Source organism: Schistocerca cancellata, chromosome 8 (genome assembly GCF_023864275.1).
Source record: "Schistocerca cancellata isolate TAMUIC-IGC-003103 chromosome 8, iqSchCanc2.1, whole genome shotgun sequence".
In the NCBI taxonomy this organism is placed as follows: Eukaryota; Metazoa; Arthropoda; class Insecta; order Orthoptera; family Acrididae; genus Schistocerca; species Schistocerca cancellata.
This window is the reverse complement of record NC_064633.1, coordinates 184,637,971-184,654,964: the sequence shown is the minus strand read 5'-3', so window position 1 is coordinate 184,654,964 and position 16,994 is coordinate 184,637,971.

The window sequence follows — 16,994 nt, the reverse complement described above, 5'->3', positions numbered from 1 at the left end:
CCCATTATGGCCTTCAGCCGCGAAACAATTCTTAAATTATTGCCATTATTTTAATTTGTTGTTGATTTTAAATAAATTGCGTGTGATTAAAAGAAAAGCCAACCAATAGTACCTGATTACGGCCCCGTCCACAATCGTAATCGAATCCTACCTCCCTTGACTACCAGGTTTCTATAATATTAAGGTATGTTATTAAATGAAGTAGGTTAAGAACAAATATTAAACGCATGTACCACATCTAAGTGCAGTAGAGCGATATTAATTGAGAAATGGTGTTCAGGGAGTGCAACATGCTGGAAGGTGAAGGGGGATAGAAGTGGAGTGTAGAAGCTTGAGGAAAGTTAAGTCACCCGACGGTGGTCATGCCTTTTTCCATAGGTCTGCAAACTGAAAAACGAGCAAGCGATTCCTGACTCTCTCTACCCCGCTACGTAATGAAACAACTACAGGATGTTTCACAAAGCTATACCGGCTCTCAACAGCACGTCTTATAAATTCCTGGCGAAACACTGTGCAGACATGACCAGGGGATGTTTATTTTACACAAAGTGCATCAGCGCTTGTGGAATACAGATGTATGTTACTAATAATACAAATACAAGAAACGCACATGCATAGAACTACGTAAGTCTCTGCACGCTGTTCTACACTGCTAGAGGGAAAATTGTTAGCCATCCTGTACGCCAGCTGTAGCATTCTTCCAGGTGAGGCAACTTCCAACACCGTGGGCGCTACTTGCCTTCCAATTTATAGGTAGACTATTCCTTCACAACATTTCCTGTCCTGTTGTCTGACGCGAGCAGACAAAATAACTTCACATGGGTCGTGTTTATATACAGGATTTATTTTCAGTTTATTAAATGAGCACCTGTATGCAGTTGTTAAGTGAGCTATAATGTACAAAATTTACAACAGAAGGAGCTGTCAGTTGTCTACCACAACGAAACGCCTGTACCAAGTGCAACACGCTGTTATATGTACTCGGCAATGACGGTTTCTTTGTCTCCACTATCACAGCGGGAGGGGTATCAAATGCAACACCCCAGCCTCAGCTCTCCCAACATCTGAAGAGGCCCAGAGCCTTAATTTTCTCTAACAGAAGTAGGTCACCTAGGTGTTACGAAACAAGTAACGCAGTGCATTACAGCAGACGACTGTTCTAGCCTTGATTGTTATCAGCCCCATTCCATCAGATACGTTCACACCCACCTTGGAACATATACTGTGGATGGTGGCACGTTGTTCCATTCAGTACAGCCCACGATACGACTGCCACCAATTTCTGAATGACAGACATTTACCCAGTCTACCAGTAAAATAGTTAATAGTGAGAGAAGTGCAGTTACTTTCTTATCATTCATTAATTCACCTCAAATGACTACAAAATAATTACACAGCTTTACAATACGCTGTCAACTCTACAAAGGTTACTGACAACATCAAACTTAACATATTATACACTTCTCAGTCATTGTTTATAAGCACGAACTTTACATAAAAGCGCACTTAACAAATTGCACGGCTGGTCACAGCGGAGGTTCGAGTCCTCCCTAGGGCACGGGTGTGTGTGCTTGTCCTTAGGATAATTTAGGTTAAGTAGTGTGTAAGGTTGGGGACTGATGATCTTAGCAGTTAAGTCCCATAAGATTTCACACACATTTGAACATTTTTTTGAACAATTGCAAATAAGTACTTATTTAGTAAACTGAACTTCTTAAACACGAGCTCGGTGAATCTATATTGGCTGCTCAGATAAGAGAACTGGATAGGAAATACTGGGGACCATCAGTCTGCCTATAAACTGAAGGGCAAGCAGCGCTCGTGGTGGGAGAAGTTGCCTTTCCTGCACGAACGCTGCTGCTGCTGTACATGATGATAATCATTGACATCTCTACGAACGAAGACGAATGCAGAGATTTACGTTGATTCTGTACACGTGCGTTTCTTATGTTTTTATTTCCTTGATATAATTAGTAACTCGCATCGGTATTCCATGTAGTGGTAGCACACCTTGTCGAAAATAACACTGTCCAGCACATCTACGCAGTGCGACACCAGTGATCCACAGTGATTAATAAGGTGGACTGTGGAGGACCGGTATAACTTCCTGAATATCGTGTAGTTTCACCTTGTGTCATAATGTGGTAGACCGAGTGGAGTATTACATTCGCGCTCTTCAGTTTGAAGACCTATAAAGGAGTTGACGGGCCCAGGAGAGGCGTAAAGCTTTCTGGCGAACAGTCATCAAGGGTACACGAGTGGGCCTTCGGTTCCGAAAGCCCATATCGATGATGTTTCGTTGAATGGTTCGCACGCAGTTGATGGCCAAGCATTGAAATCTGTTACAATTTGCGTTGAACGATTCTCTTCAGTCATAGTTGGTCCCGTTCTTGCAGGATGTTTTTCCCGTCGCAGCGGTGTCGGAGATTTGAGGTTTTCCCAGATTTCTGATATTCACGGTACACTCGTGAAATGGTTGTACGGAAAAATCCCCACTTCATCGCCATCTTGAAGATGCTGTGTCCCATCGCTAGTGCGCCGACTGTAACACCATGCCCAAACTCACTAAAAACCTTGATAATTTGCCATTGTAGCAGCAGTAACCGATGTAGAAACAGCGCCAGACACTTGTTGCCTTATACAGGCGTTGCCGACCGCAGTGCCGTATTCTGCCTGTTTACATATCTCTGTATGTGAATACGCATCCCTATACAGTTTCTTTGGCGCTTCAGTGTAGTATAGCCATGCTGTCTCTCGACCATTTGCGTTTTGCTTATCCGTAAACAAGCACAATCTCCGCTTGTTCCCGACATGAATATCGGTCCATTCTGCTGCTTATAGTACGCTTCGTCAATCACACAGTCTGTAACACACAAGTAACACACGGTACGTCGTCAGACGAACTTTCATTTGTTAGCGCTATATGTTGTGGCAACGTTGTATTTGCAAACACATCCTCATAGGATTTTTTTCCTCCATTTCCAGTCGAGAATTCGTCCCTGCAGTTTGTCTGTTTAGTTAAAGTTCATCCAATATAACTTTAAAAAGAATTTTGTGAAAGAAAGTCGACGAAAATTTTCGAAATTTTTATTATTTTTTAAATTCTTTGTGATCGTCACAAAGTACCACTCCACTCACTGTAAACGTTATGAAAAATGCTTTGTTGTTGGTAATATTATGCTGAAGTACATTTTCTGGTTCTGCACCCTACCTTTACATCAGAAAGTATTTAACAAAATTTGGTTCTTTCTTTAGTTTTTCTGTGGTGGGCACAATGTACCCCCTTGTCACGACTCGTTATGGAAAATGCCTCGATATTGCTATGGTTAAGGAAGCTATGAACTTTGTAAGACACTGATCGCTCACTTAGGTCCGACGAGACTCAACGTTTAACCAAATGTAAAATGGTTGCCGTTGCTTAACCCAGATAATTTAGAAGTGCGGGTAAGAAATACGGCTGTGCTTACCGAGGTCCATCCTTACTGGCCAGCTCACGAACGTAGACAGAGAGAACGAGAGAGAGAGAGAGAGAGAGAGAGAGAGAGAGAGAGAGACAGGACACAGTTTTGGAGCACCAAGTGTAAATAGTTTTGTTCCTGGTTAATCACCTGAAATGGAGTAAAGGAGGGAAACCGTCTTCTTCTAAGACTTCTTAAACGTCAGCGCTCACATTATTTATCATTTAGCCAATCAGAATTATTTGACGCCATAAAACGCAGAGAACTTTCTTCGTCGGAAGTGCACTGCGGAAAGTTACAATTTGATGGGCAAACTGCATTTCTAGGCATCTTCTCCAGACTCGTCTTGGGCGAGAATTTCTCATCTGGCTGAGAGAAATGGCTCAAATGGCTCTGAGCACTATGGGACTTAACTTCTGAGGTCATTAGTCCCCTAGAACTTAGAACGACTTAAACTAACCCAAGGACATCACACACATCTATGCGCGAGGCAGGATTCGAACCTGCGACCGTAGCGGTCGCGCGGTTCCAGACTGTAGCGCCTAGAACCGCTCGGCCACCACGGCCTGCTGGCTGAGAGACACAAGTTGTTGATACAGGGCTACTGACTGATTCTGCAATGACTTCGGTCGCCACTTGCAGATTTTAAGATGAGACCCAGCCGCAACAGTGAGGGGAACAGCAGGGAAAGTCTATCATTTTTAATGTTGTTCAGTAATTTCAATCTTCATTCTGAAGACTTGATTGCACTTGGAGGTTCAACATACTTTCATCTCCAACCAACAGACGCACACCCATATCCTTCTACTCCGCAAGCCACCTGACGGTGTGTGGCGGAGGGTACCTTAAGTACCTCTGTCGGTTATCCCCTCTATTCCAGCCTCGTATTGTTCGTGGAAAGAAAGATTGTCGGTATGCCTCTGTGTGGGCTCTAATCTCTCTGATTTTATCCTCATAGTCTCTTTGCGAAATATACGTAGGAGGGAGCAATATACTGCTTGACTCCTCGGTGAAAGAAACTTCAACAAATGCCCGTATCGAGCTACTGAGCGTCTCTCTTGCAGAGTCCTGCACTGGAGTTTATCTATCGTCTCCGTAACGCTTTCGCGATTACTAAATGATCCTGTAACGAAGCGCGCTGCTATAGTGCTTCCTATCTGTATCACTGATCTTCGGCAATTGTGCTGCGACATCCGCAAAGGTAATTGCTTTATCCAGTTGCGCTTTCGTTTGAATCACATTCCAAATGCCTTGTCCAGGTTTTCCAAGGAGTTAGCTTGTTATTTTCATTGGTTGTTAAATCATTTATTTTGAATTTATGTGCAATAAAGTTAGTCAATTGAAATCCATCTTAAGTTTCGTAGTAGAATGAACACCTTTGTTGTAGTTTTGGTGGGCAGCGATTTACTCACGTCAGATATGCAGGGCCACGTTAATATATTCAGATAAACATTCAACATAAATACGCCTCTCACCATGCGAAAATTTAGAATATGAATGGGACAAATTTTTGATTTGGATACTTTTATATGATTAGTATTCAAGGAATTACGCTACTAGCAACCTGTACAACATGTAAAGAGAAAAAACCATTGCTCAGTTTGATTAAGACGACACTCTTCCTTCGCTACCACAACCGTAAATTAATTTCCCTGAATTCCATTGTGACACAGTAGCCCAACCACTGCATGAGGAGACGGAAATTCTCCGTGTTCTAGATATATTTGTCTTGATGAGTACATGCGTTGAACAGATTTGCGGGCTCTGAAGGAATAGAAGTAGAAGAGAAATTTCTCAGCAGCACGAACACATCCCATCTGCTCCAGTGCTGTAAAGGGTGCAACCAGCTCAGCGTCATATATGATAAGTCATGTTTGTCCGTCTTCTTAGATTCGTCTGTAAATACAACTATACAGTTATGACGTGCATTTAAAATGACGTTAAAAAAAATACAGGATAGAACGAGTAGGACTCGCGCCCTGAGAGTTCCGTCGTACAAACTTGAAACTGACAATTTAAAACTGAATTTGAGCAACTTTTTATTTCTAGCAATTCCTCACATCATTGAGAGGTGAAGGTTAGGTTCATACGAAGACAGAAAAATCCGTGGTCCGACCAAGGTTCGACAACGTAACCGTTCAATTTCCAGCCACGTGCTTCGCTGCAGAACCAAGTGTACACGGACCAACCACATTAATATGGCCACCACCTATGTTCGACAGCAACTCACAGACAGCAGTTGGCAGCACTAGCAGTGGAGAATATATAAAACGTTCCAGGGGAGGACACGGACAGTAGTCCAGTCGTTGTCATAATGTGGAAACAGAGAGATTTTTGTGACGTCCAAAGGGGCGTGATCATTGGGTTTTGGCTGTAAGGTGGAAGCATTTCCGAGACGACCAAGTCCGTTAACTGTTGGCAATATGGAGTAATCCAAAACTGGCGCTGACGCGACTATGGTGTACCAAGCGCAACGTGTACGGTAGAACAGATGTACAACTTTAGAGCAACTGACCGCCCAGTGGGACTAAGGGGCTAAGACAATGTGTCCTCGACAACCATTCAGAGAACACTTCCTTTCCAGCAGGCACTTGGTTGATGCACCCAGGTTGACGACTGTTCAGTGGCGACGAAGGCTAGACTTTGTACGCCAGTACCGCAAGTGAGTGGCGACAGGTGGCCGTTTCAGATGACTCATGTTTTACGCTCCATCGGACAGATGGCCGCTGGCGTGTACGGCAGTGAAACGATAGTCGGAAGGATCCATGCCGGAGGAGGGAGCGTTATGGTCTGGGAAATATTTTGGTGACATTCCCTGGGTCATCTCGTCGTTTTAGAGGGCACAGTGGATCAACACAAGCATGCATCTATCCTTGGGGACAAAGTCCACTTGTGTATGCAACTTCTCTCTTCGTCGACACGATTGCATCTACCAGGACAGTGCAAAGTGTCATACAGCTCGCAGTGGTCATGCTTGGTTCGAAGAGCACCAGGATGAGTTTGCCATTCTCCCTTGAACATCAAACTCCCCTGATTAAAACGCAATCTAGATACTGTGGGACCTTCTCTATCGGGTTGTTCGTGCTAAGGATCCTCGACCGAGAAACCTAGCTCTGCCGGCAATGGCACCTGCAGCCGATATAGCTCAACTTCCCTGTCGGTACCTTTCAGAACCACTGTGCTTCTCTCTCTGCCCTTTCGCTCTGCGAAAGGTGGTTATTCAGGCCTTTGAAAAGTGATCACATTGATGTGACTGGACCGTGAGCCATGCGTGGTTCGTGTTCCCGCCAACATGTATTTTACATCCTGTTTTTAACGTACATCCACCTCACTACGTTAATTTAGATTACTACTGTCACTGAGTTGCTGCTTTGCCTGACCGTGACCGGCGCTAGCAGCGCTTATCGATATATCCCCTCTCGTAGTGTCTTTGCTCGACTGCTATTACTTCCCGGTCGTTGTCTGTCGTAAGCCAGTTCGGGTCGCGATTTCGGGCTGCCAGTCAGTTGGAAAAGCGCAGTCCGCACCCGCCAGTCGGGGAGTTGCAATGCGGCACTAGTGTAGTCGGATTGGAGCAGTGAGGTCTGCATCGACATGGCTCGCCTGACCATTGCCGCGACGCATCACTCGAGCCGGGCCACGGTCTCGGTGGATCGTCGGTCGGTCGTCTTACCGGACGACGCGTTTTGTCTCGCCGATCGTTCATCAGTCGGCTGTATGCGTGTATATCGACTCCCGATTTGTCTTCGTGCGTGCTTAATTACTGTTGGGTATCGTTCAGGCTGCGCGCAAGTGTTTGTCACGTTGTGTGTCTAGTTGGCGTTATTTCCTCTGACGACTATTTTAAATGTTGTAGGCATTCTGAGAGGAGTCGGTCGGTTGGTGCGGACCAGGGAGAGTCGGTCGGTCGGTGCGGACCATGCAGGATATCTCCGTGCGGTGCAGTCGTTGGGAGGTTTCCTGTGAGCAACACCGTGTGATTTTATTGCTGAAATTTTGCCGCCAGGTGGTGGGATTAACTATATTGGTTGACTAAAATTCAAGTGAACCATCGGAATTTTCTGCCTTGTGGCCGTTAGTGTTCCGGTTACCTGCCCTGGCCACTCCCGGCGGGGTCAGGAATTTTCTCTGCCTCGTGATGACTGGGTGTTGTGTGATGTCCTTAGGTTAGTTAGGTTTAAGTAGTTCTAAGTTCTAGGGGACTGATGACCATAGATGTTAAGTCCCATAGTGCTCAGAGCCATTTTTTTGCCCTGGCCACTAACGTAATTTCAGGCAGTGTCCTTTCCTCACCTGTTGTCGCTGTCCAACACGGTGTGTAGTTTTGACAGCTTAATACATGTACATATTTGATTGTGGATAATTACGCCCGTAGTATTTGGTGTTTGAGTTCTCATGTACCGATTGGTGACAAGCAAGTCGTTTGTCTGTCCGTCCGTGGCTGTCCCTTGGTTGGGTTCCGACGGATCAAGTGTAGTTGGGCTTACCACCTGTCTCACCTAATTGGACGAGGGCAGACCGACCCCTGTAGGCTTCTGAATGCCGTTGTCTTTACTGCCTTTCCCACCGGTGTTTAATTGTCTGTTTATAATCTATCATAGCCAATGATTAAAAAAATTCTTGGTTTTACTGTGTTTTATGTAAATTAAAGGTCTTCTCCCGCGTATAAGTAAGTTTGAATTCCGGCAAGTGGATATTTGCTGAAAGGTTATTGCCGTTGTGTTGTCTTTTCTTTTACTGCGGTTTCAGCTATTTAAAACTTAAGTCTTATGGTTATACATGTTTAAAATTTTGGAAAATTAATTGTGGGCCTTCAGCCGCTTGGAACTTGATTCTTGAAATTACCCTTTAAGCAAAAACATTGCGGCCTTCTGCCTTTGAAAGGTTGTCGTAATTTATTTTAAAATCTTGAAAATTTTACTGCGGGCCTTCAACCGTTTGTATTGCATCTTGTTTATGTTTGTCTATCCACTTTTGCCTTGAGGCTTTCAGCCTAACTGTGATACGTATCTTAATTATTTTATTTGTAATTGTAACTGCGTGTCTTCAGCCATTTGAAATTTACCTTGTTGATTTTTAAGATTTCTTGTTTGGAGGCCTTCAGCTGTGAAAGATATGGAGTTTGAAACTCGTAGTTGTAAAGATTCGGCTATGTGCCGCTTTGTTTGTTAATGTGTTATTAAATTACTATAAATTAAAATTTTAAGGTGAAACTGACCCCAGCCTTATTTGGTCCTTTCCACAGTCCTAATCACTTGTTATGCCCAGCGGGTTTAGAGGACGTAACAAACCGTGTATGTATAATACACAGTTTACGTGTAAGTTTTGACGAGTCAGTTAACAAGTATCACAATATGTGCTATAGGTGGCCTCATCTTTTGATTTCGTCGACTTAGGAGTCTCAGTTTTTTACACAGCCTTGAGACGGAAGACATTATTGTTTGACACGGACTTGATACTGAGCAAAACTGATTGATTGAGCACACCGATTGACTGACAGACTACAATGTGAGTCTTTAAGGATTAAGTTTTTACCGACTCAAGTACGGAACCCTAAAAACGAAGTATAATTGTGTCCAAGACTGCACTCTCCTGTATCTACATTTATTCTCGGCGATTTTTGTTGCCACCACAGATGATAAACAGTTACGCAACTGCTTGCCGGGCTTATTGTGAAACTGATTCGCCTGTGCACGGGAAGCAGGCAGCAGGATCGCTATGCCGGGCCGGCGGGTAGCGGGTGGCTGGTCGCATGTGCAGCGGATAGCCGTAAGCCAAATCCGAAATGAGCGGCTTGCGCTGCTGCAAGCGGCGCGCTCGTATCGGCGCAATTATCTCAAACTCCGTTAACCGATGCGGGGAGCCCCGCCCCCTCCTCCTATTCAATCATGTGGTCGGCTGATTGCCGCTATCTGTTCTCATTAAAAATAGACCAGTCTGCGGCAAATTACATTATTTATAAGCGCTGCGGGAACGAAATAAAACAGTCGCGGGATTTATTTAATTAATACGGATTATGCTCGTACACGAGAGAGAGAACCAAAGGGCTCCGTGCACATCCGAGCGGCATTGAACTTAATAGGTCTCGAAATTAGTTTCCGAGTTAAACAGGCTCATTACAAAAAGACTGGCCAGCCCGGCCCCAATGCGCTGCGGTGGTCTTCATCTAGCCGCCCGGTCGCGCTGACGTCCTGTGGCGGGCGGCAGCCGCTGAAACCCTACACCGCCAAACAGAGCGCGCAAAACTCCGCTAATAACTCAAATTGCTCTCTGAAACAAACATGATAGTTTCGCAATTGCGGCAATTCGCGGAAAAAACGAATAAAATTTCCAGTCAAATGGAAAACATCGACAATTTGTAATGTCATATCAGTCGCTTAGCAACCACAATTTTGTTTGTTTCTAGCTGTGTCGTTCGCTAAATACTTCGTTACCTTGGCTGAGTAAAACAAATAAAATACGTTAAAAGTAGTGGAAATTACAATAAGCAAAAATAATACCACGAATGAGCGTAAACTCGACGAACATACTGAAAATCATCGTAAAAGGTTCATAACAGTCAATATATTGTTGCTCAGTTTTATTTGATCTACTTGTTCACTGAGTGAAACACGTATGGTTTCTACATATACAGTATGGTCCATTGATAGTGACCGGGCCAAGTATCTCACGAAATAAGCGTCAAAGGAAAAACTACAAAGAACGAAACTCCTAGCCTGAAGGGGGAATCCAGGTGGTGCTATGGTTGGCCCACTAGATGGCGCTGCCATAGGTCAAACGGATATCAACTGCTTTTTTAAAAAAATAGGAACCCCCATTTTTATTACATATTCGTGTAGTACGTAAAGAAATATGAATTTTTTAGTTGTAGCACTTTTTTCGCTTTGTGATAGATGGCGCTGTAATAGTCACAAACGTATAAGTACGTTGTATCACGTAACATTCCGCCAGTGTGGAAAAGGTCGATATCGTGTTGATGTATGGCTATTGTGATCAAAATGCCCAACGGGCATGCGTCAGCTTATTGTCAATGCATGTGCGAACATTACGGGAGGTGAACTACTCGCTGTAGAGAGTAATGTCGTTACACGTACTTACTTTCCGTGTCCGGAACTAGACTTCAGACTTCCAAAAATCAGCAGTCAATATGGCCTTGCCATTCGCCTCCCATAAGTCATTCACTGTGCAGGGCTGGTCTAAATATGGACAGATAAGCAGGTGTTGAGGATCCTGGACAGAACCACACAGACAGAGAGTGTTCTCATTCTCTTTTAGGAAACCCCATTGCTACAGGTTTGTCTTGCACTTCGGCACTTCTAGCCTCATACGGTTTAGGGTTCTCCAGACTGTATGGTAGGTCTCCACCAGGCGCCAGTTCTTCTGTTACATCTTTATGGGGGTTTCTCAGGTCGATTTCCCACCTTTTCAAACGATTCTCTGCAGCCGACCCTTCCAGGGCTCGGGTACGCGACAGGAAACTCTTCCTCGAACAAAGCCGTCGGTCAGCAGGCTGGTGTCCATATAAAGGGTGACGCATGTCCTTTTCTTGCTTGGTTTTTTCGGCTTCGGCAGCGATGTCACGTCGTATGTTGGGCGGTGCGATCCCCATGATTAAGTACATCTTGTGCACTGGGGTTGGCCTCAAGCATCCGGTAACAATCCGTGCCATTTCATTCACCGCGACATCAACGTTTCTCGCGTGTGTTGATGCAGACCATACTCGAGCGGCGTATTGCGCGGCTGACACACGGAGCGCAAGGGCTGAAGTTCTTAGGACTTTTGGGTTTGCACCGCAGGATCCGCTGGTTAGTTTCCTGATGATATTGTTTCTAGTTGAGACTTTTTCCCTTGTAGCATTACAATGATGTTTATAGGTCAGCGTGCGATCCAACGTGACACCAAGATATCTGAGCGTTTTACAATGCTCGAGACGTTCACCTCTCCATATTACATTTAATTCACGATTTGCCTTCCTGTTCTTTAAATGGAATGCACAGACCTGCGTCTTGGAAGTTTTCGGGCTTAGGTGGTTCACCTCATAATACTGGGAGAGAGCTTCCAAGGTACTGGTTAATTTCTCCTCTACATCCATGAAATTGTTACCTTGGGCTGCAACTGCAGTGTCGTCGGCATACATACATTGGCGCGTGATGTTTGGCACTGGTTGGTCATTTGTATATATATTATACAGGGCTGGGGCGAGGACGCTTCCCTCAGGTAGGCCATTCCTCTGATTTCTCCACCTGCGCTCCTTGCCCTGGAGACAGACGAAAAATCTCCTATTATGCAGGAAAGTACCTATCAGTGATGTTAAATGGTAATCTCTTGTCACATTATATACTTTCTTAAGGAGCCTCCGATGGCTTATAGTATCATATGCAGCTGAAAGGTCTATGAATGCCACTCCCGTAATCTCTTTCCTCACAAACCCATCCTCGATATGTTGGGTCAGGTTCAGGACTTGACCGCAGCACGATTTGCCTGGTCGGAAACCTGCCTGCTGTGGGATGATCTGTTGTTCCAAGACGCTTTCTATGCGACTTAGCGTAAGGCGTACCACGGTCTTAAAACAGTGACATAAAAGAAACACAGGTCGGCAGTTTTTTGGATCATCAGAGTCCTTTCCTGGTTTCAAAAGTGCAACCACTCGGGCTTTCCTTCACATCTTTGGAATATGGAGCCTTTCTACACATGCGTGTATCAAATCTAGCAGCCACTGTAGGGTATTACTGCCAAAGTTTTTAATTTGCTCTACTCTAAGTTCATCGATACCAGGAGCTCTGTTAATCTTCAAGCTGGAAATGGCTGCAGTAAGTTCTGACATTGTAAATGGTGCCTTGAGGTGATGATTTTCCTCTGCCGGATCACGTACTAATGGTTCCTGGTACTTTCTGCCATGGGTTTTACCATTCATAATGAGTGCCGTGGCGACTTGGTCTGCCGTGACGTTAGTACATTTATCATTTGACTTTGTGGCGCCACCGTTAAGGTTGTTTAACAGTTTCCAAGCCCGTCTACTGTTCACATTCATGTCCAGGTTCTCCACGAGGTCACATCATTTGGCTTTGCGGTTCTCAGCTATGACTGACATGAGTTCATCGCCTGCTATAAGTGTCTCATCATCAAATGGGTCGTTATCGAAGAGGTTCTGGTATCTTTCCAGTAGTGGCTTTGCGTCCTCAAACAGTCCCATAATATACTGTGATCTGCATCCTCGCGGTATTGTTTTCCTACACACCTTCTGAACGAGTTTGACAAAAGAGTCGTACATCTCAGGTTGTGGGGGGATTTTTGTTATTTCTACATCAATGAGCTCTCTAAGTTTCTTCCAATTGGCCTTTTTAAAATTGAACCTTCTTTTGAAAGGAACTTGTTCAGGCTTAACAACTGCATTGACCGTGCAAATTATGGGCCGATGCTGCGTATGGGGAATTGGCCCCCCAATCAGTTTTCCACCTTGGCCAGCGAGTTTCTTGCTTACATAGATGTTATCGGGATTGTAGCCTTTCTTCCATCTTCCACGTACCGCCAAATGCATTGAGGTTGACGGACTTCATTTTGAGCCGTCATCTTTACAAATTACCAGTACTGACACGTTTACGAGTTACTGAAAGAAAAGTTTTGAAAAATTGCAAGTGTTTGTTCTAAAGACAACTTTCACCCAGACAGAGACTACAGGCTGGTATGAAAGTATATGTGTTCCCAACGCATCCTAGATGTGTATACGTGTGATAAACCAGGCAATCTGGCAGGCGAAATATCAATCTTTACATTCCTCAAGACGTTGTGGTGTGAACTGCAGTCTTGATTCTTGCTTTAACCTGTTGGGATATGCTACTTGGTGTCCTGGTGATGAAAAGTATGAAAATGCCACAAGCTGGCGGGCATTCATCTTCCCTTCACCAGTTACCGAATCACTCTGCTTGTCACATGAATTAGCTACCGACACGATGATGCCAAGAGTTGGAGAGGTATGTGGACCCAGCGACATCGTCCGTGAGGATTACAATTGACAGTGGATCAATGGAAACACGCCACCTGGTTGGATGAATCACATTTCTTGTTTCATTAACTCGATGGTTGTGTTCAGATACGCCATCCAAGCGGAAGGCTGCTCGAAACATACATCCCATCGGCGATGCGTTCCTCCAGTAGGCTAATGTCCGTGTTGCAAGGCCGTAATCGTGCTGCAGCGTGACAGTAAATTGTCGATACTATCTCGGCCACCAGTTTTCCCTAATGTGAACCAAGCGGAACACATTTGGGACTCTGTTGGTCGCCTTCTCCCTTCTCCGCCCCCATAATCTACGGGCCCTTAATTCACGGGATTTTTTTCTAATTTTAATATACTAATTTATTTTCGTATTTGGAAAAACTACCATACAGCCAACAGTATATACAAAAATGCCACATAAACGTAATTGCAATTTCTACAGAAGAACAACAAAAAAATTTTCATGTACAACATAAGTTCTTAACGTCAAATAAAAACACTAAAAGACTAAAACGAGACAGGCAGAAGTAGTTAAAGCAGTGCCAAGTTAACTTTAACCCAATTTTCACAGTAGAACAATAATCGGATTCTGAACTACGAGGAAAAGTTCGTTATATAAATAATAAATAAATAAATAGAACACAAAATTACATGGCGGCATGTGAACCGTGTTGGTTCCAGAGGAGAATGACATCCACTGTAACTTATAACTGAAAGCTGGAGAACAGCGTCGTTTACAAAGATAAGTTCTTGATACAAAGTAAAAGACAAACAGACGCCCTAATTTTTGAATCGGGGTGGCTCCACACAACGTGTAGGTCGAAACTGGATACTTGCGTCTTTTTAATTGTTGGCGAGCAACTAACACCAATGTAATATATAAAACCAGTGAAGTACAACAGTTACACGCGTAGGGAAGGGGGAACCCGTCACAACCAGTATCTAGTAGAAGACCGCCTGCGCGGCCGAGTACTTGGCAGGCGCCAGTGTGACGTGGCTCAGATGCGCCAGCACCGTTGTGTCCTGAACACAGCGTCCAGAAGCGATGATTTTCAGCCGGTATACATGGGCGGGGTAACACCCATGTCCCAGCGTTAAGCGGACGAGAGAAGTCACAAGACGTCTACTAATGTTCACCATGGGCGAGAAGAGCCGTTCGGTTGTGTGGTCGGAAGGCGGCCGCCCTTATAGCGCTGACACACCTACCATTCACAGTTCCCGTCGTGATAGGGAGCTTTCTTGACAGTCGAATGGAAATTCGAATAAGGGGTTAGGGTTGGGCAGAACTTTCCTTCCCTTCCGTAATGCTCCTCTTAGCAAGGCCGTCCAGTTTCGTTATGGAGAATGCCTTGACGCCCTTTTATCCAAAGTAAGCGGTCGTCACTTTCCAACGACTATGACCTCCAAGACAAGACATATCTGTTAGTCTGTTTATTAAAAGCCGGATGTTGAAGTTTCTGCAACAGACTTTGGGAATCCGAAGGAATCAATATAAGCGAAAAGTCTGCGAGCCATAATAAATAGCGTCCCTCATGCTCAGTAACTCGGTCGTGTAGTCAGACGATTCAGGCGGCAGTGCAAACGTTTGGTATACGTCGCTAGAGGGGCTAAAGAAGGCATACCACACACACACACACACCTCACTTTTAGAGCCATCCGTGTAGAAGCAAGCATACTGTGGCCTGTGTCGGATAAGGAAGTGCTCCAGGTCGTGATTAATGATCGTCCCCGTTCGGAAATCAGATGGCAAGTTCGGCACCGGAGAGCGAAAGCAAGGGAGTTTCGAATCTTGTACGACTAACGGTAAAAGATGTCGCCATTTCTCACAACTGCGAATTAGTAAGGGAGTTCTGTTCGTCCTTCGTCTGTGAGATGGCTGCGTAAACCCCAACAACTGTATCACAGCCTCGATTGAGGCTGAATGAAATACAGATGACCTATGAAATAGAAAATTATCGCATAATATCTGGCGAGGTATGATGAGAGTCACTGCAGACGCTTCCACTAACAGTGCGTTGGTGGGCGTTGATTTCGTGGCTCTAACAACAAGACGAAGAACCCTATAAAGGATTAGAGGAATTTTATGACCTGTGAGTAGACAAGGACACGTACCACTGAAAATCGCTGTTGTATTGTGTTCAAAATGTGAACCGAGACGTTGTTCAGCAGGTGCTAATGGTTTCTCTGAACAATATATACAGGGCTAGCCAGGATTCCAGTGACAAACTTTCATAGATGGTGGAATGGACCAAAAGAAGACAAAAATGTCGAATGAACAAAGACTCTAAAATACGTACTTTAAGAGCTATGAGCAGTTGTTTCATCTTCGATACTGTTGTAAGTAGGCTGTTTATGTTTTCTTTATGTAAGTAGGCTGTTTATGTTTTATTATCGGCAACGTTATGTAGCGCTCTATATGAAAATCACTGGCTGTGCTGTGTGCAGTCTGTGGCTAGTTTGCATTGTTGTCTGCCATTGTAGTGTTGGGCAGCGGCAGCTGGATGTCAACAGCGCGTAGCGTTGCGCAGTTAGAGGTGAGCCGCCAGCAGTGGTGGATGTGAGGAGAGAGATGGCGGAGTTTTGAAATTACATATATTATGACTTGTGATGATATTAAGGTAAATACATTGTTTGTTCTCTATTAAAATCTTTCATTTGCTAACTATCCCTATCAGTAGTTAGTGCCTTCCGTAGTTTGAATCTTTTATTTAGCTGGCAGTAGTGGCGCTCGCAGTATTGCAGTAGTTCCAGTAACGAAAATTTTTGTGAGGTAAGTGATTTATGAAAGGTATAGGTTAATGTTAGTCAGGGCCATTCTTTTGTAGGGATTATTGGAAGTCAGATTGCGTTGCGCTAAAAATATTGTGTGTCAGGTTAAGCACAGTCTGTTAGGTTAAGCACAGTCTGTCAGTTTAAGCACAGTCTTGTGCAATTTTTCTAAGGGGACGTTTCATATGTCGACCCTTAGCCGAGGATACCTCACTGGAATCTTCTGATTTTCCGCAACGCCACGCGCTGATCACATCCAGCTGCCGCTGCCTAACACTACAATGGCAGACAACAATGCAAACTAGCCACAGACTGCACACAGCACAGCCAGTGATTTTCATACAGAGCGCTACCCACTGTAGTACTTGTATAATTTTTCTAAGGGGACGTTTCACTGTGAATCATGTCTATACTACTGCATTCCCTTTGCTTCCCATATTTTCAGAGAAGAGAGTATGGACCGAAACAAGAAAAAAATCCAGTAAATATGGATTTTAAAATGCGTACCTTGAGGCTATGAGCCCTTCTTCAGTATCGAAGATACGTTACACAACAGCAGTTTAAGGTACGCACTTTAGAGCACATGTTCATTAAAATTCACATTATTACCTATGAAAGTGTTTCGGTGGAGTTATGGTTCACATTGTATAGTGCGCTTACCATTTCAGAAGAGGAGCTTTTCGTGTTTTGTGCAGTATACAATGTGGTCCATTGATCGTGACCGGGCCAAATGTCTCCCGAAATAAGCGTGAAACGAAAAAACTACAAAGAAC